This window comes from Onychostoma macrolepis, chromosome 17 (assembly GCF_012432095.1).
Source record: "Onychostoma macrolepis isolate SWU-2019 chromosome 17, ASM1243209v1, whole genome shotgun sequence".
Lineage (NCBI taxonomy): Eukaryota > Metazoa > Chordata > Actinopteri > Cypriniformes > Cyprinidae > Onychostoma > Onychostoma macrolepis.
Window position 1 is genome coordinate 28,116,017 of NC_081171.1, and position 27,980 is coordinate 28,143,996.

The 27,980-nt window shown below is 35.4% G+C and overlaps 1 protein-coding gene across 3 annotated transcripts in view; it reads left to right on the forward strand.

The window, feature by feature from the left end:
• prkd3 (protein kinase D3) overlaps positions 1-27,980 on the forward strand; it is a 101,138-nt gene that overhangs the window by 2,426 nt on the left and 70,732 nt on the right. The gene's annotated exons all lie outside the window — the stretch shown is intronic.

Sequence of the window (27,980 nt, forward strand, 5' to 3'; positions counted from 1 at the left end):
CTTTGTGCATCTCCATCAACATTTAAACCACTATAAAGTTTTTTTTTTTTTTTTTTTGTAACATTCGTATTGTTAGATATTCCGCGGGTGATTTACTGACAAAGGTACACATTAAAGAACACAGATGCAACATCTCATTTCTATAATGACAAGCTCAATTTACCAAGAGCAGCGCAAATTACCACCTGCTTTAAGACATGCTTTTTTTAGGGCGTTAAATGATGCCGCAAATCTTAGTAAATCACATTGCGTGATACATTTAAACACTCTTCTCCAATAAATTTACCAATCAAAAGGGAGACTCCAACAAATGCATATTCAATAAGATGTTGCAAAAATAGCTGTGTCCACACCTTTTCAGCGCTAATTTCACACTGCGTGTCTAGTAAGTCCTGACAATAATTTTTTAACGCCAAATGAGGGTTTGCGCTGGCGCAAGCTGATAGTAAATCTGGCCCTAAAAGTCATTATATTGAAAATTTACAAGAAAAGTTTTACATTTTTTTGTTTTTATGGTGTAATGGTGTGAAAGTTTTCAAAAACATAAAACGTGAATACAAAAATACATTATAAAATATATTTTTTGTGTTGTTTACTTTACAGTAAATGCATGTAGTTATGCATGTGTCATTGTTAATTAATAATAATAATAATAATTAATAATTGTAATATTGATATTTTAAACAGAGGTCTTTTTTTTTTTAGGAAAAAACACAACCTTGGAGAATCAGTTTGAGAGTTTTTTTTGGATAATACAAGCACATCTTTACCTGTCTTTATTAATCAGACACTAAACAAGAGGTGTATATTTTTCATGTGTTTGAATTATGTCACACATTGTACATACAGTAAACACATGCTTTTTCTGAGATGATGTCACCACCATGCGTTTACACTAAGTCTGCTTTAATCAGCTACTCCATGTCAAAGTTTCAGTTATTGGATCTGTTGAAGTTGCAGTTTCTGTTCATATTTCTCTTTTTAGTGTCCAAAATTTAGGTGCATTCCTAGTAGGGCTTCAAAAATTAATGGTTGAAATTTAGAATAAATCAATAGTGAAAATAAACAAATGATTGATTAATCGAGTTGTTGCACTGCATTTAGAACCACTTTCATTGATAACTCAAGTTTTGGAACTGTAAATAGATTGATTTATTTTCTGAACACCTTCATATTTTAAATAAATTGTGCAGTATGTAGCACACATTCAGAAGATTTCTATTATGGGGAAATTTGAATTAGTCAGTTCTAGGAAAAAATAAATAAAAAAAACCCACTGATTAGCACACTGTGTCAGAACAGGTTGAAGGACCGTGCCAAATTTGGAGTATGCACTTTAAAAGTCTTAAGTAAAGGATTTTGAATTCTCATTACACTCTTTTAGTTGTTTTGGCTTGTTTGGTAAATCTAAATCTCAGGCTTTGGTTTTTCTACCAATTAATGTAAACTGTGTAAATAAATCCCTGCGTTTTAAAACCTGTAAGCAGTGGCTTCAAATCATGGCCTTGTTCTGAGAGCAGCTATGTGGTCAGGTGACCTGTGAATGACAGCAGCTGTGCCATTACTGTCTAGTAAAAGAAGCTGAATATCAGGTCAATATGCCACATAAGAGCAGCACAGTGAGTTAATGACATGCTGCATCTGGCTTTGTACAGTCTGTCCAGTGAAGTTTGGGTCAAGTTCACATTCCTTCAGGCCAGTGGGCTGCTGCTGCTGCTGTTGTTTATGAAGTTTATTGGTGCTAGTTATTCAGACGGGAAAATACTCTATTGATATTTCACGGAATCTTGTAAGAAGTGAGCGTTAAGGCAGGAATGTTGGGCAAAGACCCAGTCCAGGCATTTGGAGCAAGCATTTTGTTGATGAGTTACACCCTCCATCTGACCTGAAAACAGTCCTGGTGCTGAAGGTGCAGAAGAGTTCAAAATTATGATGTGATGTACGTTATGTTGAAGTAAAACAATTTCACATTATTTCTCTCTTTTTCCACTTCCAAAGGCAGGATAATTTTTTTTAGCACTAGTGTACATTAGAAGTGTAATTATTTTAATTGCATCCAAATTCAAAATATTATTCAAATAATTATTCAAAATAATTATTCTATTCAATTACATGAATTATTTGAGTCTGGTTTCTTTCAGTGTGGAGTTTGCATGTTTTCCCCATGTTGGTGTGGGTTTCCTCCTGGTGCTCCTTTACTGTTACCCTGGGGGAAAAAATAAAAAATAAAAATAATTAATAATTAAAAAGTAAAAATGGTTTAGGATTTACTTTGAAACAATTTTCACTTCCAGGTAATTTTTACAAATTACAGGCAAGCTTACAGAGGATAAAGCAAGTATATAATATGTATAGATTAGTGCTGTCAAATGATTAATCGGGATTAATCGCATCCAAAATAAAAGTGTACTGTGTATATGTATTATGTATATATAAATACATGTACATATTTAAGAAATTTTTATATATTAAATATATTTGTATATAATATAAATTATTTGAATAGAAATTATACATGTAAATATTTTCAAAATATATACTGCATGTGTGTATTTATGTATACATAATAAATATACACAGTACACACACACACATATATATATATATATATATATATATATATATATATATATATATATATATATATATATATGTAAACAAAAACGTTTATTTTGGATGCGATTAATCGCTTGACAGCACTAGTATAGATGCTAATTAACTTACAAAATTTGATGACGAGTTTGTGTCAAAGCTTGTTGCTGTATTCTTATATAAATATTTAGAGCCTAATATTGAATCTTCATCAACAGAACACAAAATGCATTTCCACTAAATTCAGCAATCAGAAGTCAAAATGAACACTTTAATACTTGTTTTGCATTGGCTCTGCGTCTGTAATTATCACTTAACACGAAAAGGTATGTCAACTTAAGGCCGACACCAAAAACTCTGGACATATTGGGCAAAAACTTGTATTTTAAATTTATTAGCAATGTTTAGAATAACTTATAACTTATTCTTAACAGGGCTCGCAAAATTTCAAAATCCCTGGTAGCCTTTCGGGCAGGTACTCTTCAGATTTTGGTAGCCCGAAAATTAATTTAACTAGCCCAAATTAAAAGAAGACCTTTTTTTTTTTTTTTTTTTTTTTTAAATATAGAAAACCAGATATGTTTAAATGTCAAATCAAAAATATTTTCAATACACAAATATCAACAAATATGAAGGAAGGAATCTTATTTCACTATTTACAGGGTATCTGCAGAATTTTTAAAAATAAATTTAAGGCAATTTATGACCCATTTTAAGAGCTGCACGAGGAAAATGAACACAGAATGAGCGAGGTTGGACAGTGTCTATGGTAACATACAGTATTGAGCCATAAAATTACATGATTTACAGCTCAGATACAGGTTTTCACAAAAACAAAAATCTTATACAACAGCATATACCATAAACCATTTTTATGAAAAGGGATAAATCAAGCATATAAATTGTTAATTTAAAATGTATAAATATTATGTGTTTGCTGCGTAAAAAGTTGATATTTGCATTGATCTGACCATAAACAGCAAGAAAGGCTTATTGGAAATGCAAATTCATTCTCTGCCACGAGGTGGCGCTTTAGGAGCGCTGAAATATTGCGGTTTCCCCGGAAACGCTTTACACAAAGCAGCTCCGCTCTCATAAACGCTGCTTTATCAGGAATTATAGTTTAGATGAAATTAAAATGCCAATGACACATTTCTGAGGATAGTCGGTTCCCTTCAGATACATTCACATAAAGACATCCGCCCGCGTTTTGACTTGAAACGTGCAGCGCTCATATTTATTCAATGACATCATTGCCTTTTGAAGTTTAATCCTGCCGTATCACAACTCTTGTCTTTCCGTCCCCAACTGTAAGACCTCTAGAAATTATAATTAAGACATTTCTTATACCATTTAACGTATTTAAAACTTTTTATGGCCTTAAGTTTGATACAACTCACTTTCAGAGTTTTTAAGGACCCGCGGGGAGATCTGTATTTAAGGAGCCCGTCGGGCAGGCACTGATACATTTTGGTAGCCCGACTGGAAAACACAATAGCCCCGGGACGTCGGGCTAGCGATTTTGCGAGCCCTGCTTAACACATTCTTATTTTTTATGTATTTTTTTATATTTTAGGATTACATGATGCATTTTTGTTGGCCAAAACCAGGAAACTAGTTGCATTTTATCACTTTCAGTTCAAGCTCAAGATATTTTCACATTTATTCTACTACTTAAAATATATCCATAAAATCCCCTTGTAATTTTGTTAAAGCTTTTTCTTGTCTTGAAAAAGGTGGTTTATAAAGTGTCAAATTGGGACTACAGAGGTAGTCAGGATAATATGGCCACGTTCACACAGCAGCAGAATACGGTTGTCAGTCCTGTATTTGAGTCCTTAATACGGTTATGTTCACACACAGTTCGGTTATTTGCGTGACAACCGCATTCTGTAACCGAACTCACACCTTTACATTTTCAGGACTCACAACTGCATTCTCGGAACACATGCGCTGTGTTAATGGAACAGGACTGGACAACTAGTTGTCTGTCACGTCATACACTGCGAGAGAGCCGCACAAACGCGCGTCTACGCAATAACATGCATTATATGTTTTCATGTGTTTTCGGTAACTTACAGTGATGGAGAAATGAGCTGCGTGTCATCTGAAAGGTTTAGATCCCGTCAGTTTTCCACCGGAGCCGTTCCCGTCAAATGCTCTGCTCTCCACCCAAATTTAAGAGCTGCTGTCACTTAATGAAGATTTGACGAAGAACTCGGCTCGATTTGACTCTCGTCGTGTCAGAAAGTGATAAGACTCATTTTATGGATGTCGCAATCTTTGATTTTACTTTGGTCACTGGTAAGGAATACGGGCTTGACTCCCATTGCACATTCATACAGACCGTATTCTAAACACAACTGTAAGCGGCTGTGTGAACGAGACATTTCGAGACTCACACCTGTAAAGAAAATGCGGTTGTCAATCCCAAAAACTGACAGTGTGAACGTAGCCTAAATGTCATCACACCTATCAGGTACAGTGCTCATCTGCTCACTGGTCACTTTTTTATAATATAGCTTTTGAAACCCATTCAAATTTTTAAATAAAGAATGAAAGAGTTGTCAAAAGCTTAATAGCGGTGGTGACATTGAGGTCATGTGATTGTGGTGCAGTTCATTTCTAGTCTACTTTTAACTTTGCACTGCTGACGATTGTTTTTAGGCTTCAGAATTTATAGAAGTTGCGTTCATTTGTGAAGATTATCATAATGAGCAAAACGTGTAAGGATCAAAAACTTTTGTTAGGCACAGAGCTTATTTTTTGCAATGATGCAAAAGCTAATAGAAAATCCAGTTGTTTTTGTTGAGGGAACTAAGGTGATCTTAACTTCTTGGTTGGCCTACAAAAAAAAAATATATATATATACAATAAATATTTATGTCATTGCTAAAGAGTCTTATTGTTTTAATGAAAACAATTTTCATTGTACAAATTTTCATTGAAATTGTTTTTTAAAGTAGTCATTCTGACATTGCGTGATGGCAGCATTAGCTTTTGTCAGCAGAGTAAGGGCTCTGAAACGTTGACTTTTCAGTAAGCAGAACGATAAATGAAACAAAAGAGAAGGTTGTTGTTATGTTGTCCCTAGGTGCAGATTTCTGTTAATTTGCACCTTGGTCCCTACAACAATAAATCCATTTTCTGATACAATCTTGGAAACACTGAAGCGAATGCAGGCCAGGAACGATTTTCAGAGCTGTTCTGCATCACTCTCTCCAAACCCAGGGGATGAACAGCAAACGCCATCTGCTGAGATCCAGTTGTGCAGGATCATATGGCTTTGATATTGGTGGAAAATATGACTCTGGTTTCTCCCATCATCTTGGCCATCTTCACTCGCACACACACACACACACACACACACACACACACTGCACGCTGTTACTAATACAGTCACTCAGCCTCCCCAGTGCTCTGCTGGAGGAATTTGACCTGACTTGGGAAAGCATGAATTCTAGCACTCAGCAGAACACAGCACTGCCACAGTCAACAGGGAGCAGACAGGAAAGTGTTTTATATGCTGATGCCTCATTAGATATGCTTTTGGATGAACTCTGTCTCTGGTGGCTATTATTTATGCGACAAAGGCACTCAGGGATTCGCTAGCATACATTTATTCACAAATGCACTACAGCAGATGTGTTCTCCATCCCAACTACATTCAAGTCTGATCAGGACATTTGTCCCCGATACCATACTCGAAGATAAGTTGCATTTTAATGCAAATCACTAATTAAGAAATTGCATGCATTTATTGCATGGGTATTTATTTTTGATCTTTCAGATCACTTTTCAGACTGCATTCTGCCCTTTAATGCAAAAACTACAGCACTTGGCTTTCTGTGGAGTGGGATGAGCAATAGGATCACTTATGAATTATGTATACAGGTACACAGCGATCTGTGCTCCGCTTCACTGTCACTCTATACTCTCATTACTAATCAGCAGAGTCATTATGACTTTGACTAATTCCAGACAAAAGTTGCTGTTCGTGTTTCTGTGGCCCTCTGTCCACATGGGCGTTTTGTTCCTGAGCTCTGATGGACATTTGCAGTTCAGAATGACTTGAGCAATAAACATCTGCAAGGCACTTCCTGTTTTGGTGTCACCCAGGCTCTCGTCTGCAGCCACGGAGGGAGGCATCGTAAAACAAGAGTTCATCGCACTAACACCGGCATGCAATCAGCGTTCCTCACATTCCTGAGTGCTGATGTCAAATCAAACATCTCAAACTGACCTAATGTGAATCAGGTCACTTCTTTCAACTGCTGCTCTTGTTTCAAGGACAGTCTATTGATTTGAACTGCATTGGAAATGCAGGAATGTTGGACAGTTGGTGGCTTGTGGGTTTTATTGCGGTTCTCTGCTCTGCTTCACAATGTAAAATAGTGAGTTTACAGTATACTTTGGCTGAGAACTGAACAGCCCCTCTTCTCCTATCAGAGAATGATAAATGATAAAGCTCCATAGAAGAAAATGTGCAGACTTTTTGGCAAAGTCATTGAAAATTTTTTTGAAAATTAACTTCAATATCGCTCAAAAGACAACGCAAACTGTCTTTGCAATATGGGGACATCTGGAAACAGGGTTTGCTTAATGTGGATGTCTTCCATGAAAGCAGGTTAGTGGGTCTGTGTCTAGTTTGATGTCAGTTAGAAATATTCATGTGCTTGTTCACTGGTAGATGAGTGATGATGGCGTTATAGCTGTTTTTTGCTTCTTCAGGAAATAAGCTTATGCTACCAGAATTCAGAACACTCAGAATTTTTTCAGAATACTCAGCATCAACTTCAGTAAGATTTTACCTATTTTAAATGGTAAAATAAAAATTAACCGGAAAAGGAAAATCTATTTGGGGCAGTCAGTGTTTATATTGTGGAGGTCCGCCTCAAGTGAATTAGTGCTGTCAAATTATTAATCGCATCCAGAATAACAGGTTTTTTTATTTACATAATATATGTATGTGTACTGTGTATATTTATTATGTATATATAAATACACACACATATAGTATATATTTTGAAAATATACATTTATATTCTTATATTTTATATTATATGTAAATATTTAAAATATAAACAACATTTTTCTTAAATATATACATGCATGTTTTTGTATTTGTATACATAATAAATATACACAGTATACACGCATATATTATGTAAACAAAAACTTATTTTGGATTAATTGCAATTAATCGTTTGACAGCACTAAAGTGAATCAATGTATGGGAAACACTGATGATAAATTTGGTAAAAGAAACAAACTTGATGTTAGATTTGTGTCCTGGGCAAAAAGCCTCATCAAACGTGGGTTCCGGCTATGTTTCTGGAGGGATAGGTCCATTTTTGTGATCCATTAAATTCCCACTTTTTTTTTTCTCTCTATTTTCAGCTGACTGTTAGATTTAGTTTCACTCTTAAATACATCACATTACAGAAACAAATTTGTAGTTGTAGTGGTTATGTTGTTTCGTATCGATTTTGCTGATTTTTTTTAAATGTATTTTTTTTTTAATGTTTGCATATTAAACTAGTGCAGGGTGTTTAATTGGCTCTTTGTCTAATTGTTTTAAACACATCTGGTCGTTTTAATTTCCATGGAAAATTCTTGCAGATATATTACACCAGCAGCTGACAGGAAAAGGGGGAAAATCTGCTTTGTGTTTTTTGAGAGTCACTTGATCATTATACTCTTACAAGTTCATTGGAGGATAGTTGACAACACCACGCCATTACCACAGTAACAGAAACCTGGACATGGACTGCAAAAGAACTGAAATAGGGAGTAAGAGAAATGGAGAAAAATTGTTAAATAGAGGGTGCACTTGGAAATTGGAGTGTGTCGTGATCCCACTGGCCAAAACTAACTGCAAAATGGTCAGGAAATAAATTTCCCCCAGCCCAACCCCAGTGGCCCATATAGCAAGCACACATCTGCTCCCTCCTATGGAAGAAACCATATTTCATCTAGTGGCCAGATTGTTATACAGTTCCTGGAAACATCCACATAAAAATGGTTAATGGATTTCAGTATTTCTTAGTACTCGGCATGTCCACTTTTTGCTTTAATAACAGCATTCACTCAAGCTGGCACAAGTTACAAAAGCTGATGTTTTATGTTATGCCAGCATATTGTGAGAATGTTCCAAAGGGCATTTGTGTGCTTCAATGGAATTAAGGAAATCTGATCTTTTGAGCTTCCTTTTGTAATTTAAGGAATTTAAATGGTTCCATTCACATGGATAGTCTGATTATTGCCAGTAATCGGTGTAAGGAATAGGCAGATTAAAGAGAGAGTTCACCCACAAATTAAAATTTGCTGTTAATTTACTTGTCTTCAGGCCATCCAAGAGACCACTCATCCAGTAGAACAGTAGAGAAGATTTTTAGCTGAAACCATGGCCATGGCAAATTAATCGTTTGATAAGATTTGACCCCAACTTCTTCCCGTCATTGTAGCGCGGAAGGTTATCTATCATTGTGTGATGAGGGGACAGCGAACCAGTGTTGCCAGGGCAGCGGCACAAGTCGGCAAATTACAGAGCCGTGGGTTGCGTTTTTTTGGGCTACTTTTTTAATGTACCAAAGTGTATATAGACAAATAAAAATTAAAATAGATCCTTTTACTAATGTGTATTATACTTGGAATGTATCCCTGGCAACTTAAGAACGGAGAGGCGGTTGTAGCATCACAAACAACGTGAGTTTCAGCAGAGCATACATGTTAAGGCTTTTACACAGCAGAAATAAACATGACAACAGCAGCCACTATAGATTATATAAGATAATAAACACACGATTACGATAGATATGGTCTGTATGTGATTTTCTTGAGTTGAATGTGTACATATGAAATGCTAATTTGTGCAGATATATAAAAGGCTATAAATAGCATATTTTAACAACAGTAAACAACCAAATTCCACATGCAATCACAAAAGGAAGTTATTACAAACACTCGATGGTGGTTTGAAGTGAGTTCTGAGGAAAAGTGTACTATTAATGTCATAAATTGTCTTATGTAGCATGATGCTAATGTTAGCTCTAATGCACCTGCAGAGCAGGTCCAATTCTTCTTCATAATGCATTTTGTCATAATACTTCATGTAAGGTCGCAAGAAATGTTTTGTTGTATTTATTTAGAAATACTTTTGATAATAGTTGGGTAAATGTATACTGGGATTGAAGCTATGTGGCTTGGTAAATGTCTTATTGCCAGTTTTTAAAGGCTGATAATGGCTGAATAAAAACAAAATAGTCCTTATTATTCTTTTATCATTATTCTGTCTCATACCTGGCTGAAGTGTGAAAGGTTCTGTTTCCTTAAACTAGTTTGTCATGCATTTCTTTTCAACACATTTACAGGTAAATCCTAGTATTTTAAATTTGCGATTAATCATGATTAATTACAGTCCATGACTGTGATTAACGCGATTTTAATTTTTAATCGATTGACAGCACTAATATATATATATATATATATATATATATATATATATATATATATATATATATATATATATATATATATATATATATATATATAATTAATAAATGTAATCACACAATGACGTAACGTATACACAATTATATTATTAAAGCACCCAATAATGTTTTGAAAAATTAAAATGGTTTTACATGTATGACGCATATTAAGTGAATAAACTAGTCTTAAACAACTTAAACAACCTTTTTACATAAACTATAATTTCACACTTTCATTTAAGTACTCAATTCATCCATACTCTGATCACCGGCTCATTAGTTTTCAGTCCGAGTCTGAAATGTTTCCTCAGTATTTTGGCTCATTTTGATTGGATGTCAGGCATGTCTGAAAGTGAGTTTTGATTGAGTAACTTGTAGATCTGTGCTGCTTGAGCCACAAACTCTTTCAGATGATTCAAGCCGATTTGGTGAACCGGTTCTTCTAGTTCAATAAAAAGAACTGGTTCAAAAGAACGATTAATTTGTGAATCAGACATCACTCCAGGCCGTTTTCCTGAGGCTCAGCTAATAATGTTGTAAATAATGTTCAGTTTCTTGAACCGACCAATCATTTCTCTTCATAAGACAGTGTACACAATTGATATAATAACAACAGCGGTAGAGTAAACACTTAAACAAACAATAACAGTAGTGTACATACATTAACTGAACACTAGTGATGTAACATAACATTGGTTTGTAAACCAAAATTGTGCTCCACACTTTATCATTATTCAAGGTAGTAAGAATGAAGTAAATCTGCATTAAACAACATAATTTGAGCTAAGTGGGCCAACAGACGATTAGAAGCAGTATTTCAAGACCATAATGTGAGATAGCCAGTTAGCAGAGGGTCACAGCTGCGCACTGGGTGTACACACTATACGACACAAAACTACACGTTTTGAACACATGGTAGAATTTATATAAATAAATAATTAATCATCATAAAATAAAGGGGGTACAGCCCCATCTTTAATGAAAAAGCACTTTGCCAATCCTATGTTAAACTTTGCCAGATTTGAGAAGCACCAGTAAATGACAGGATTTAGGGTTAGGAAAGGTTGAATATCGAAAGGTTGTAGGAGTTATACTGCTGTGGTGTCACTGTAAAAATGGATTTTAACTAGGGTGAGCATACGTGCCATTTTTCCCGGACGCATCATGGCCAGGATTTCTATATTGCCTGAAATATCTAGGATTTGGCTTTGTTTGCGTGTGCAGACCGATCGGTGTATGACATCGGTTCCTTATGTTTTCGAAACGCTCTCGAGGTACTTTGAATCAAAGCAATATAGAAATCCAGGCCAGTACGTGTCTGGGGAAAAATGGCACGTATGGTCAACCTATTTTAACCACTGACTTTTCACATCATCATCCTTTAGGAGTTCATTCAAAGTGATTTTGCTTGAACTGTGAAGAAAGCAGCATTTTCTAAACTTTACTAAATCAGATGTTACAAACCTATGTAGGTTTGTGCAGGAATTAAGACAGGCACTGATGATTCATTTTAGCAGATCAGAATCATGAATTGTTGGCAATACCAATATCTTTTTTATTGTGAAATAAACAGAGCTGATTTACTCTGTAAGAAAAAAAAAGTTTGTGTGTGAAAGTGCTTGTTGAATGAACTGAATTCTGAATTCTATTGAATCCAATAATTCTCAGGAAAGTGTTTAGTCGTCTGCTTTGAACCGAAGCTGAGGCACAGGTGCCAACCCTCTACATTGGAAGTAAATCACTTGCATATACGACTTAGGGCTGGGCGATATATCGAACACGATATTCATGAGCATCTCGTCAGTAAAGCCTGTTTTACTGATGAGATGTGCATGAATATCGTGTTCGATATATCGCCCAGCCCTAATGCGACTACATTTTTTGCTCGGCGACTAAATTTCTGTTGTTAGCCATTCGTTAATAAATTGTTAAATTTCACTCACAAGTGATTGATTGAGTTATCACAACAGTGGCCGTTTACTGACAAGCCTTAAAAGACGTTTAAAAGTTTTTGGGCCGTTTTTGAGATGTTTTGACATGCCCTGATATTTGTGCTTATTTTAGCTACTTAAAACATACTATTGACCAACATGTAATTTTTTTGTATTCAGCACAAACTGTGCTACAATAATATGTGACCAAGATGGATGTACATGTTTGCATTTTTTAGAAAAAAAATATTATGCGTGGTTAATAAGTTTTGGGGAAAGAATTGTAGCTGAAATAAGGCCTTAAAACCCACACTAAATAGTCCTGAACAAGACTTTTGAGTAATCAGTCTTGTAGGCTAGAATATTTGCTTCAAAATTATGTGATTTTAAAATTTTCAAGACATGTTTTGTGATCGAGGGTCTATATGCGAGGGAGTGGCAATGGCCATGAATATTAAGTGAGTCTCATCTGAGAGACAAAGGGCCCGCCTAATGGCCCATCAGTGTGACTGTGACTGTGAGGCAGGTAAGAGAGAATGTGAGGAGATTGAAAAAAAGTTTTTTTTTAATTATTTGTATTTTATTTACAACACAGTATAATCAAAACATACATAATGAAGGTCAAAGACACATTATTGTGCACACTGATCTAACCACAGAGATGTGAACAGACTTTGAGTCATTCCTGCAACAGATTCTGTCTAACAAGTGAAACAAGTAAATCATACCTGATATTTACGTGTGTTATTTAAGTGTTTCTACTTCTTTCCATGGATTCAAGAAGAAAAAAACATAATCAGTAGAAAAGGAGCTTGTTTTAACATAGAATATCAGTGTAGTTGAACATCTGATGTTGGTACAGCGCTCTCAGAGGAAAACAGTTTGAAGAGACATCAGGATACATCTGGTGCTGGTATCTGATTCAAAATACAACCAAACAAAAAAAACAAACATTTGTGAGCATGTTAATATCAGGAACATCTGTATATATATAGCCATAGACTCACACATGCTTTCTACTATCATAAAAAAAGAGAAAGAAATCTTATATCTGAGAAACTAATTATTATTGATTAGCACGTTATTAAAATCTATTTCTGAACAGAGTAGGCTATTAATAATAAACATGTACTAAACATACTTAGACTCGTAGCATTCATCATGTTACAGTTTACACTCATATTACTTTTATTGTTTTATATAGAGAATGAAAACATCATCGCGCCGTAAGAAATTTAAATACAATGAATCATATTCAAAATGTTTTACACGATTTCAAACACTGTAGTCAGGAATTATAGTTTGGGAAAAACCCAACTATGATTTTGTAGTAATATAGTCTAGTATGTATGATTTTATAGTAGCCTATGATATGATTATGTAGCCACAGACTCAAGCATGCTTTGTACAATAAAACTATGTATTTTGTACTATTGTATATCTGAGAAACTAATTATTATTGTTTAGCACGCTATTAAAATATATTTGTGAACAGAGTATTAATAATAAACATGGTCTAAACATTCTTAGATGCGTAGCATTCATCATGTTGTCGTTTGGGAAAAACCCAACTAACTGTTAGTAAATCTGTTCAAGTTTATGTCACAATAAAATGGTAACTAATGCAAAAAATAAATATTACTTACTCATCAGATTGATCTCCTCTACTGGATGAAATCGTGGTCTTCTTTCGAGGGAAATCCTGCCTTTACGCAGCGCGTCTTCTTCCAGAAACAAACAGTAGCCGCGATGAGGATCTCTGCTCTTTGTTTGTGTTGGGCGTTTGCACGTGCGCACGTCCCACGTGGCTATTTACATATGAACGGCGCTAGCCGCACGGGGGCGGGATTTCATTAGAGATAATGAGTCAGACGGGACAGACTGAACATCGTGTTGGTTTCATACGGATTACTTCATCACAGAATGTTTTTTTCGATAAGACTTGCTTCATTTCAAAGTAGACAATTCAAGCTTTCTATAGATATAACTCCCATGTCTGTGTGCTGAGTATTTGCTGAGTTCGCGGAGACGGAGAAGACAGAGAGCGCACCCTGTTTGTTTTCTTATTTTTCCAAAAGCACAAAGTTGTGTTATTGTGAGTGTACACAAAAAAAAAGTAGACACTTAACAGTTTCGATTGATGTGTAACACTTATTTGTGTGACCAAAATCAACAGAGTATTTTTAGTGTCTTTTGCACTGATCTTAAAAAAACCTATCTGGCATCGCCGGCGATTACCGTCGACCCCAGAGAGTTAAATACTGTAATTTTATTAACTGATATAATGTTAATATACTTACCTATTGAATCACTGAAATCTGTTTTGTACCTTTGTAATACACTGATAACCACCAAAAGCAGATGGTGATGAGAGAGTCACATGATGAACCAAAGTCCATCACAAGCAGTTTTTAACATATAGAAGGCGCACAGTGTCATTCACACAAACACTAAACATCATCATAGTAACACATGAAACTGAAATAATTAATTTAACAACATCAGATGTAACACCCTAATGTACAAAACTGATAGGAAAAAACAAAAACAAATAAAAAAACATCAAATTTGAAATGTAATGCAGGGAATTCTGGGAATGCCAATTTACAGTTATTCACTGTAAATTGTACGTTCTTTTTCACTTCCAAAAATGGTATACTACCGTAAAATTACATGTAAAGTCCAATACAGTTTTTCACCGTATACAGTAGGGGAACTTATGGTGAACTAGGGCTGGGAAAATAAATCGATGCATCACGAATTGATAAATTATTCAGCATCGATTCTGAGATTTTCCAAATGCATTTAGATTCTTTCTCGAATTGATTCTGAGCTTAGTTTTGAACAGCAGCAAATTCTTACACACACTTGAACCTAAAATAATCATGCGTAAAATTTGAAAAGTTTGAAGCGAATTACAAGGGTGTTCACAGTGGGCTGTGTTTACATTAATATCGCTTCATAAAAGCATTCTGAGCCGAGGTGAAATTACATGATTCAGCCGAACACACAAGTGCTCTTCAGTGCTCTTCTTCATGAGCATTTGAGTGTGCAGATAAAAGTAGATTAGAGCGCCATCTGCTGTTAAAACATAAGCTCAGAATCGATTACAGAGAGAATCGCAATACATTCGGAAGATCTCAGAATCAATCCATGAATCGATTCTGCATCGATTTATCGTTGCAGCCCTGCTGTTAACCATTTAACAGGTTTTTACTGTAGTATTTGTACAGTATTTACCATTAAATTCACGGTCATGTTTTACGGTGCGTGTTCGTGAAGTAAATATTTTTACATGGCTTTTTAAAAATGCCGGCTAGCCGGTGTTTCATATGCGTTTGGCCTGTCAGCATACACTTACGTCACTGGTAGTTCCTATAGAACCGTTTTAGACCCTAGTCTGAAGTAGGAGCTAAATTAGTTCCCCCAAATGGAGTTTTCCTAGTTCCTGCGGTGCAAACACGCCAAAAAGCGGGACCTTCTGCCAATACCTCTAGGAACTATGAAAAGGTTCCTCTGGTGAGAAAGCGCAATGTTAAACATTTAACTAACCCTGTCAACGTGTGGGGCGGGTATCTGATCAATGGTTTCTGTTTACAACGTGTTTTCGTGGCTTTGTAATGTAGCCAATCACAGACATATCTGTTGATATGACTGATCGGGAGCACAAAAAACCTGATCGGGACATCCCTAGTAAAAATGTCATGTCGTGACCTTTAAAAACATTTTATAAAAATTCTTGATTGACACGTTTCTTACACACACATGTTTGTGTGTCAAAAGTCTGGCAAGGAAGTTAAAAAATGGCGATTCTGTTGCCAGTGTGTGCTTAGAGGTTTGGGTAAAACATGCAGCAAAGTATGGATCTGAAACATGCAAGCAAGCCTGTCTTAGAATAGTTGAAACATAACACAAAAAAGCATTTTAGAAAAGCCTTTAAAAGTCCAGACTTGACCTGAAACTTGCGATTCATGCTTGAAAGCCTACAGATGTCACTGCAAAGCAGTTCTGCAAGGAGGATTCAGCCAACATTACAGGAAGTGTTTGGTTGCAGTTTTTGCTGCTGAGGTGCAACCAGTTCTTGGCTTACTTTACAGGGGGCACTGGGTGTTTTATAACTTTCTTTAACCCATTCATGAAAGATAAAGAATTACTTGTGTATTGATTGGCTCTCTTTGAAGGTCTGATGACATTTAGCATAAAAATATGCAAAATACAGAAAATCAAGCCTGTGGTTCTCAATTAGCATTTGCTTGCACACTGTAAAAAAAAAGAAAAGTTGATTCAACTTAAAATAATTTGTAACCTGGCTGCCTTATAATGTTGCGTTCAATAAGCTAAAAAAACATTTGTTGTTTACACATATATTGGAGTTCCTTAAACCTAGATTTAATAGTTGGGGTAACAAAGGTGAAGCGGAATTAACTTTATACTTTGTCTAACCAACCAGTTTTTAGTTAGCCCAACAAGTTTCTATTTTCTACTCGCATAAAATAAAATACATTGCATGTTCTTAAATGTCCATGACATTTTTATTTCAAAATTGACAGCATATTTAGTATTAGTGCGTTTAGTATAAAAACACCTTTAAAAACAAACACTGACATTTCATATTAACATTTAATTTCTTTGGAACAATTGCAGTAAATATCTACATTCCTTTCACTAATGCACATTTAATCAAAAGAACAGATGAGTAATTCTGAAATTTTCCATTTCAATATAAGTCAGAAGTCAGAACATGCATCAAAGTGCATTCAAAATTTTAAAAAGAGATGCCATAACATGGCAAAAAATGTGAGTTGAACAAAGTGCAAAAACTTTTTGCAGAGTAGCATGTTTCGTAGCCCGTAAACACGTGAAGAACAGCTACTCCCACCAATGTTTGTGCAAAGTTTTGAGAACATCAGAACTGTACTGTGTTTTGTTAATGATGTAAAGAAGACCCATCAGGAGCACAAATGCTTTCGGGACGTCACAGATATCGATGGTGACAAGACGCTCTTCCAAAATTATAGCAACGTCATTGGTTTATTTTGGAAGCACCTCCCATTCCTCCTCCTCAGTCACAATCAAGATGCCCATGTCATCTCAATTCATGAGATGGCTGAAAAAAACAACAAAAAAGAAGAATTTCTTTACATACAGTTATAAAAATGTAATCAATATAGAATACTTCTGTACATTACTTCAACTACAGTAATACATTCTGTTAAAAATATTCAATAACAACAAGCAGCAATAAAGAGGCTAAGTAAAAATAAAAAATAAAAAAGTTGCAAATTACATCAGACCAACTGCAACAAGTACTGCTATTTCAGTAATATAAGGGTGCTTTAACACTAGCACTTTTGGTGTGCACCTATTTTAACGATATCTTTACTAACTTTAAGATCTTGAAGGTCTTATAGGTTTGGAACAACATGAGGACAAGTAATTAAAGATAATTTTTATTTTTGGGTTAACTATCCCTTTAACTGTGAAATAACCTTTAAACATGAATCCCCTATAAAATTACATTTCAGTTACTCTGGGTTTAAAAAGTCGCCTGCCACTGATGCATGGAAATGGTTAAAACATGCAGAAACAATTTTTACCTGCAAAAGATAACAACTCTTGCACAGACAACTAACAACTCTTAGTAGAAATACACAACACAATACTGAATGCTTGTAAATACTAATATATATATATATATATATATAGATATAGAAATAGATAGATAGATAGATAGATAGATAGAAATACAGAATATAGAAATGACAGAATTACAGAAAAAACTAAAATAAATAAAATATAATGTAAAATGACATTAAAAATAATTTTATGAATCAACAAGTACCACAATTTCAGCCAAAAATGTTCTACTGAAGAAAAAAAAAAAAAGTCACACCTTGCAAATTTTCATTTTAGGGTGAACTATCCATTTAACACCATGTTGGCTTTATTTTAGTATTGTGACATTGTGTATCATGACATACAGTGAGTGCTATGTACTATATTGAAAACTTACGTGTTACAACTGCAGATAAACAAGATTTCTTCTTCTATTACCGGGACCACATCACTGCAGATTGATGGTGCTCATTTGGTCACCCACAACAACTATAATGCCAACAGACTTGTCCTTGATGAATTCCTCTTGAGAACCTGTGTGCTTTAATAAAAACAAAGGGAAGCGTTAAAATATGCCTTATAAACGTTACAATATTAACAGTCACAGACTCCAATAAATACGTGCACTTATAAAGTAAATACATTTATTTACAATTTGTCCAAGCTCTACAATGTGACAGTCATTCCCATTGTGTCTGCATAGCACTTTGATGGATACAACTGCAGAAGGACTTGCTGAGGTCCATCCACAAGAACTCTGTGCTGATCTTTAGTCATTCCAGAATATCATGAACATGGAAAATACAGAAACATGTTAAAACAACACTATAAATAAAAATAAATAATCTTGACAGAGAAAGTCAAATGTCATTGCTAGTTTACGTTTACGTTTCAATTACCAAAACCATATTTTACAATCCAGAAAAGGCTTTTAAATTACATAACACAGGAAATTAGAACAAAACAACAGAAAAGCTAATTTTACACATTTGTGATTATCCTTATCACAGGGCTTTTTATACAAGATATTTGCCATTATTACTTTTCAAACCTTCAATTTTTTAACCGACCGTATATTCACGCAGCGTTGCCATGGGTTCCGGTGAGGCACTTCTATACTTTAACTGAAAGAAGAGTTTGTACCGTTAGAACCTCATCTGAAACAAGATTATGTCAGACAAATGCACGCTCTCCAAACCAACTCTGAGAGGTGCTCGTTCGTTTCAAAAAAAGAAAAATGACAGTTTTAATCGTTCATAAGGTCATTTTTTTAAATTCCCGCCGTTCTAAATCCATACAGTTGTTCGTCGCGCTCCGTCTCGTGCTCTGTTTGAACGGTCTCTAATGCAGCACTGGGCTCAAATAATACATACCAAACAGTATATTCTCCAGATAAGTTCAGCTCAGTACAGCATGGGAGAATATTTAGTTTAATAATTATATGAAAAATACTGTGGAACCGCGTGTATTTTGAGGCTTAAGACGAGTGTCGCGAAACTAATGCTGGTATCCATTTAACTACAAAATGTGATGCTTTAAACCATACTTGTACTATTCTTAGACAACATACGTAATTGTACACGTTAAACCAATAAATACAAATATTTACTTACCAAAAGTGTTGGTTTGAAAACATTTTCAAGCTCTGTGGAGAAGCTCATCAAGATGGCTGACCAATGTCTTCTTTCTGCAAATCTTCACGTGATCTCGCGATAAGTGACGTGATATCGTTATTAAATTGATTCAACACATTTTTTTTAAGTTGAGGGGGCAAATGCCTAGTTTTGTCAACTTACGAACTAGTTGAGACAGTGAAATTAAAAATATTAAGTTGAATGAACAAACTAATAAACTGCAAGTTGAGTCAACGTAAAAACATTAATTGAAACAACTAAACTGCAAAATACTTTTTTACAGTGCACTCAAAATCTCTTCCATCTGGACTTTCTCGATTGTTCCCTCCTGATGATACTAGAGTATAGTCAGACGTGATGGATCAGCCCGGTGTGATTCTGCAGTGTGTGTGAATGAATGAGTACGACCCAGCAGGACTTTACAGTCAGTATGTTTAGTGGAAGCCATGTGTGTTGCCCAGTGTGTGACGTGGATGTAGATAGAGGAAAATGTAACTTAACATGTTTGTGTTTCTTACTAGTCAGTGAATCTTTGACATAATAACTAGCAGATTTCATGATCTTTTGCACCACCACTCCAGTAATACACATGTATTTTAACAGAATGAAACATCATTTTTTAACATCTTGCGCCATTCACATTCTTATCTGCACTGATGTCATTGATGGAAGTCTGAGCCTCTTCAAGTTCAGTGGTCTTTCAGAATGAATGTCAAGAGTTCAGAAGAGCTCAACATTGATGGTTGGAGGTCTTACCTGACATCCATTCAAGTGGAAAAACAGATCTAGGTATAATTACAAAATATCTTTTTAACAGGAAGAGAATGCCTGAAGTCATTGGCTCAAAATGAAATGGATCACTTTCCCTTCACAAGTTATGGCTAGTTACAGCATGGAAAGTATGATCAACTCTTTCCTGTGGATTTTCTCCAAAGGAATGTCAAGCCCAAACCCATCTGAAAGGTGCTTTGATGAAATGTCTTATCATAACTTAGCATCCTGTATGCAGGTAGGACATTTTGTGAACTTTGACACACTGGGATGTGTATGTTTTCAAATAGGTAGTGTCTGAAACAAGCCAACTGCTTGTCAAATTGTAACTTAATTGACATCATTTAGTTTGAACCAAACACCTTTTGGCTTAATATTTAAATAATTTAACAATAACACACAATGTTTTTAAAGGATAATAATTATAAATTGTTATATAATGTTATTTGTAACATTAATTATAAAAAAATAAGATAGTATTTTTACTATCTAAATATTAATACTAAATAAAATTCTTCACTTTCAAACGTTAGACTGGAAACTGCAGGGAGACCTTTAATTCTGTGACACAATTGACAAAATTTTTGGAAATTATACAAATGTGCTGGCGAAATGAGTCACAATGAGCAAATTTTTAAAAATTAGTTATTTTTATTTTCACACCTACACCTGTTTGAAGTCAAAGTTTTTTGAAGATTCCAAAGAAAAATCACCTAGCAACGTTGCATCCACTTCCTTTCTTAATATTAATTACTATATTAATAATCACAATGTAGCCATTTTTTTTATTTGATCTTTATTATTAAAAATAAAAACAGATGCAAAAAACCAACAACAGTAGAACAAATATGAGAAAGAAACGAATAGTGCATTACTTTGTCGATCATCTTGGTGCTTTTCTGTGCCTTGACCTTGTTAGTCCCTTGCTGTCTATGGGAGGGTCAGAGAGCCCTCCGATTTCATCAAAAATATCTTAAATTGTGTTCCAAAGATGAAAGAAGTGACAGAATTTTCATTTTTGGGTGAACTATCCCTTTAATGAACAAATTTTTGTGAAAATCTGAAATTCGACCAAAATCTGCATTTTTCATGTTTTTTTTTTTTTGTCTGTAGCTCAAAATGAGCCCATGCACATTCCGACTCGTTTTGCCAGCACGTGTCACATATGTGAAAAAGTGATCCTGGCATCCATTACATTCCCAAATGGATGGTACAGAGATGGAGTTTGTGTGGAGCTGCATTTATTGCAAACCAAGCCACTCTGAGCCACTGAAAACACTTGTGTGTAAATGAACAGAATGCTAAATAACAGTCTTTTGCAGTTTGATAACGTCAGCACTTTACTTTATTTTTCTAATAATATTAGTAATAACATTATTTACTTGATTTAGTTAATAATGATTTACCGGTAATTAATTATTAGCCTTTCATCAACTCACAAACCCCCTGCAGTTCCTTACCGAACCCCCTTTTTGGAAACCCTGCTTTTAGCTAGATAAACGAAAAGTGCTTTAGATAAATAAGTATTGTGACTTAATTTCAGGCCATTATCCTCTGTGATGCTGGAGAGATACTCGAGTGAACATGTAATGACATTACATGTCAAATGGAGAGAAAAAAAAAAAAAAAACTATTAAGTTGCTAACTTGCTTTGTATCACATTTTTTTTATTTTTGTGGAACCACAATAAGATTTCATAGACAATGAAGGATATCTATGCTGCACTCAAAAATCAATCACATTAATACATTTTAGTTGACATGATATTACATGAGCATTGGATTCATACTATTTTTGATGTTTTGCCAACTTTAGAAACTTTTTAATTGTTGTCATGGTTTGCATATGCAGTCATCTTTTCTGTAGCTTGTGTCATTGGCATTGGCTTGCCTATCAAATTTACACCATGATATAGTTTGAAATCACACACAGATGGTGTGGCACTTTGTCAAGTTTGGCCTCTTACTGCCCAAAAAGAAATACAGCTTTCAAGATTTTGTCTTCCATTATTCTCTTTGCGGTTCAGAACCAATGACAACAACTCCTAACAGAAAAATACCCACATGCCATGGAGACGCAACAATGGAGCTACTGTTAGTGCACAAAAATTGAGATTTCCTCCTATTATGTTAATAGTGGCACGTTCATACAATGAAAAACATATGGAGGTCTCACTTTTCTCAGAGTCTTGATGCACCATGCTAACTTTGATTTTAAGCTGTTTGCATTTCCTGTATATCAAGCCAGTAAGTGATCTGCTCAGCTGATAGTCACACCGCAAGGAAGTGTAAAAGTCCTTTAGACACACAGACATAATCTGGTACTCTCTGAAAATTGTATTACAAAGTCATTGACATTCTGAGGGAGTTTGATTCATATACTGATAACCATACAGTTGATCAATGGGAGAGACAACTGCTTTCTTAGAAGTTAAAAAGACATGATCTGTGTGAGCTACTGCTACAAAGTGCATGTAAGTTGTCTGTGACCATGTATTGCTTTTTACTAATGGAACATTTAAAAAACCATATGTAATTAAAGGTAAAATAAATAAAATGCATTAAAAAAAAAAAAAAATTGAATATAATGAAAATAATTTTAAAAGGGTGATGAAAAGTGCAATCTAACTATAAAAAGTTGTGGCAACAGCAAAGCAAGTTTTTTGAACAACAAAGAAACACATTGCACATTTTTATTTTGACGTAGAATATCAGTATCAGTGAGCATTTGACAGCAGTTGTCATGGTCATAAGATGTGAAAGGGGCTTACTTTTTTAACATTTCCGCAATATGTATTATATTCCCTAATTTTATATTGTCAAGTCACTTTTATTTATATAGCGCTTTTAACAATACAGATTGTCAAAGCGATGTTAGTAGGCCTATACTGATCATTATATTTATACTGTTTGTTTTCTTTGCTCACACACAGACACCGCGTCTACACCGGTCGCATCAGCTATACAGAGATATCCATTTTCAGCACTGGAAATCCATTTATCCTTTATTGAAACTCGAGGAGTCGTCGAGGAGAGCGCAGGTCACGGTTGCTTAGCAACGGCAGATGCCATGACAGCACAAGCTCCTGAGTATCAAAAGAATTTGTGTGCTTTTCACTGCCGTATTAATATTAAAACGGCATTTAATGGTAGTATTAATGGTAATAGTAATGGTAATATTAACGTCTGCCGCCTCACTAAATGAGGACATAAATACATGAACAACATCTCCAGAACTGCTCTGAGAGTCACTTCATGAGCATTTAACCGTTTCATTTGAGAAAAACTATCCTCATATCATATACACAGAAATGTAAAGGTATTCACGGCAACCTGTCAAAATAAAAGTTCGGTTTCACTTGAAGACATTGGGCAGAAATATTACTGTTGTTCAGTAGAACGTACGTAATAGGCTACTACTACTAAACCTATTAAAACCTTATCTTTAAGGAATAATCATACAATGTCTTCAATGTTATGATCAATATTAAATCCCCTTTATTTTTATGTCAGGAACCCCAAGCCATAAACCCTAGGGAAAACACTGCAGTGGGTAAGGAAAGTATTCAGACCCCCTTACATTTTTCACTCTGTTATATTGCAGCCATTTGCTAAAATCATTTGTTCATTTTTTTTTTTCCTCATTAATGTACACACAGCACCCCATATTGACAGAAAAACACAGAATTGTTGACATTTTTGCAGATTTATTAAAAAAGAAAAACTGAAATATTACAAGGTCCTAAGTATTCAGACCGTTTGCTGTGACACTCATATATTTAACTCGGGTGCTGTCCATTTCTTCTGATCATCCTTGAGATGGTTCTACACCTTCATTTGAGTCCAGCTGTGTTTGATTATACTGATTGGACTTGATTAGGAAAGCCACACACCTGTCTATATAAGACCTTACAGCTCACAGTGCATGTCAGAGCAAATAAGAATCATGAGGTCAAAGGAACTGCCTGAAGAGCTCAGAGACAGAATTGTGGCAAGGCACAGATCTGGCCAAGGTTACAAAAACATTTCTGCTGCACTTAAGGTTCCTAAGAGCACAGTGGCCTCCATAATCCTTAAATGGAAGGCGTTTGGGACGACCAGAACCCTTCCTAGAGCTGGCCGTCCGCCAAACTGAGCTATCGGGGAGAAGAGCCTTGGTGAGAGAGGTAAAGAAGAACCCAAAGATCACTGTGGCTGAGCTCCAGAGATGCAGTCGGGAGATGGGAGAAAGTTGTAGAAAGTCAACCATCACTGCAGCCCTCCACCAGTCGGGGCTTTATGGCAGAGTGGCCCGACGGAAGCCTCTCCTCAGTGCAGGACACATGAAAGCCCGCATGGAGTTTGCTAAAAAACACCTGAATAAGATTCTCTGGTCTGATGAGACCAAGATAGAACTTTTTGGCCTTAATTCTAAGCGGTATGTGTGGAGAAAACCAGGCATTGCTCATCACCTGTCCAATACAGTCCCAACAGTGAAGCATGGTGGTGGCAGCATCATGCTGTGGGGGTGTTTTTCAGCTGCAGGGACAGGACGACTGGTTGCAATCGAGGGAAAGATGCATGCGGCCAAGTACAGGGATATCCTGGACGAAAACCTTCTCCAGAGTGCTCAGGACCTCAGACTGGTCCGAAGGTTTACCTTCCAACAAGACAATGACCCTAAGCACACAGCTAAAATAACGAAGGAGTGGCTTCACAACAACTCTGTGACTGTTCTTGAATGGCCCAGCCAGAGCCCTGACTTAAACCCAATTGAGCATCTCTGGAGAGACCTAAAAATGGTTGTCCACCAACGTTTACCATCCAACCTGACAGAACTGGAGAGGATCTGCAAGGAGGAATGGCAGAGGATCCCCAAATCCAGGTGTGAAAAACTTGTTGCATCTTTCCCAAAAAGACTCATGGCTGTATTAGATCAAAAGGGTGCTTCTACTAAATACTGAGCAAAGGGTCTGAATACTTAGGACCTTGTAATATTTCAGTTTTTCTTTTTTTAATAAATCTGCAAAAATGTCAACAATTCTGTGTTTTTCTGTCAATATGGGGTGCTGTGTGTACATTGAGGAAAAAAAATTAACTTAAATGATTTTAGCAAATGGCTGCAATATAACAAAGAGTGAAAAATTTAAGGGGATCTGAATACTTTCCGTACCCACTGTATATATATATGTATATATTAATATAATTTATAATTATTATTATTTTTTATTATTAAATCTTGTGCTATGTAAAAGGCATTTGTTTATGGGCCTATCTGAGTTGGTTTGGGCTCTAAACACGAAATGCCCAACGTTAAAATAACTTTACCACCGTTCCTTACTTACCTGTCTACAAGACTTTGTTCTCCATGCTCTGGTGGTGATGATTTGAGTATACTGTCAATTTGGGCATTTATGCGATCCCTAATCGCACTCAGACATCTTCTAAAATGATTAGGTACTCCAGACATCTTTGTTGCTCTCTGATAAAGAGATTAATAATAATTACCTAATAATCGAAAAGTACGCCAGACACTACATCCGGTGCTGCACCGGAAGATATAGACCTTAAGATACAACTTTTTTTTGTTTTGTTTTGTTTTATTTTATTGAACAAAATTCATGTGCAGTTACACTTCAGTCATATACAGTGTTTACTTTGCAAAACTATTTTTGCCATCTTTGTGCTCTTGCAAACTGGATGCTCCGACTTGCCGTAGAGTCCTCGTAGCCATGATAGACGTGTCCATGTAGATGAGCAAATAAATCTGCATCTTAAGTGGCGTGTGGCATTAACTTAACTTAACTTCCTTGTAAAAAACAGTTGCTTAAGTCTTAGGTGAAGGTAAACAATTGAGAAAGAAAGACGATAACAATTACAGCAGTTTAATGTCCCTGTTGCTTTCTGTGTCATTTTAATTAAACAACAAAACACAGAGAAAAATCACTTTTGTAGCTTTAACACAGATTTATTAGATTTAATTTATACAGTGAAGACTATGCAGTGTTATTTTACATATGATTATTCCATTTCTGTACCTGAATACTGTTAGACTTGCCTTAAAATACAAATCACTGTTTATTTCATTTGTATCTTTGTTCTATTATTTAACTATGCTTGTAATTTGTTTACTTCCTATGCTGATTTACTCACCTATGATTTTATTTTATTTTTTTCCTCAAATAGAGCTATTCAAGTCATCTGGTTATTTTTATTTTATTTATTTATTTTTCCATATAGCAACATATATATCGCAGAAAAACAAAATATTGCAATGTGAGTTTTTTCCAATATCGTGCAGCCCTAATTGCTTCTGAAAGTGGACTTTTAATTAGTGAATGAATCAGTGATTTTGAAGGAATCTTTTACGTGAACAAATCTTTAACAAATTTTTAAATCTCTCCCTTTCAAAGTGTTTGACTGCTTATCTGCACTTAAAGACTGCACAGGAAAATAGCATTCAAGTTCAAGATGTGAAATGGCATTGGTTGCACTTGAATTAAATGAACAAATAAATTACATAAATTAAATAAATGCACTTCACTGAATAAATAAGTGTTTTGAGTAATCATTCATAACAAAACTGAAAGAAAAAAACTGGGAACATCAAGTTCATGAATTAATAATTAATCTAGTTTGTGTTAGGTATGTGCGGGTCTAGTCGACTAAATGGTACAGCTCCTGCTAGTCGACACCGAAATCAATAGTCGATTACACGAGAGAGAAAAAATTACCATAATTTTAACGTTACATTTAAAACATTTTAACAACAAGCTAAAATAAAACTTTTGAAAAATAATAAATATCAAAATATTTAAATTATATAAATATTTTTAAAAGCGTATCTGGGCGGAAACTACATTTTTACCTCAGACCTCGCATGCGTTTTCTTCATGTCAGTTGCGGCGAGCTCGAAATGACCATGCGCAGATCCAGCAAGGTGTGGGATTATTTTGAATTAGAAGGAAACGGAAAAGTTTTGTGTAAACTGTGTAATATCAAATTGGCTTACAATAACTCTACTGGAGCGATGTGTAATCATGTTCAATACAGGCACGTATGCGTTATCTTGGAGGCAGCCAAAGCCAGCAAATGTCAATCATGTCATACACTACAAACCGCCGCTGCGGTCTGCGATCCCATCCGCACCGTCTATTCCTCTAACATCCACTTCGGTGGTGGTGCGGGATTTCCAGGCTCTTTTCGAAACTGTCTGCTTGCTTGTAGTTATCTCTCTGCGTGCCTGTAACTTCAGTTCCTGCCGAGCGCGTCTAGTCCCGTCTTTCGCCAGACCACGTTAACATGTTAAATTCACTGAACAAATGCACATGGTCTGAGTAAGTGAAACGAGCATGGTTTTGTTTTTAGACCATATAGCCAACATGAAGTACATTTTTAAAAGCCGTTTTAATGCTATTCCTTGATAACTTTCCTATTGTTTTTGACTTGTTTTAATATGTTGGCTAACGTTATATGAAAATGAAGAATTCTGTCAGTCTATTTTCCAATTCTGCATTGCTCCAGCTGATCTGAATAAATAAGCTATGCACTGGTTTATGTTGAGTGTAGTATGCTCTTCCTTATTTTCTGTTTGACGACCGCCTAAAATGAAATGATGATAACGTGAGGCAAGCATACGGCATAATCGTGACCTATTTTTAGCAGATTTCATTGAGGGATTTGACAGTGTGATGCAAAGATCAAGTATTTCAAGTGTAGGCTGTTATACACGTACAGTTTTTTTTCTTTTGTCATTTTTTGGGGGTTTCTAGCTTTTAGACTAGTCAACTAGGCGGATACAAAACTTCCGTTTAAACGACAGTCAAATTAGTGGTAGCGCACATCCCTAGTTTGTGATGGTTCTGCTGACTGACTGAACAACATATGAGTAACTCTCATTAACAATAAGAAGAACAATGGTGCGGAAGAATTCTAAATGGAAAACAAGTAATTGAATTTCCTAAA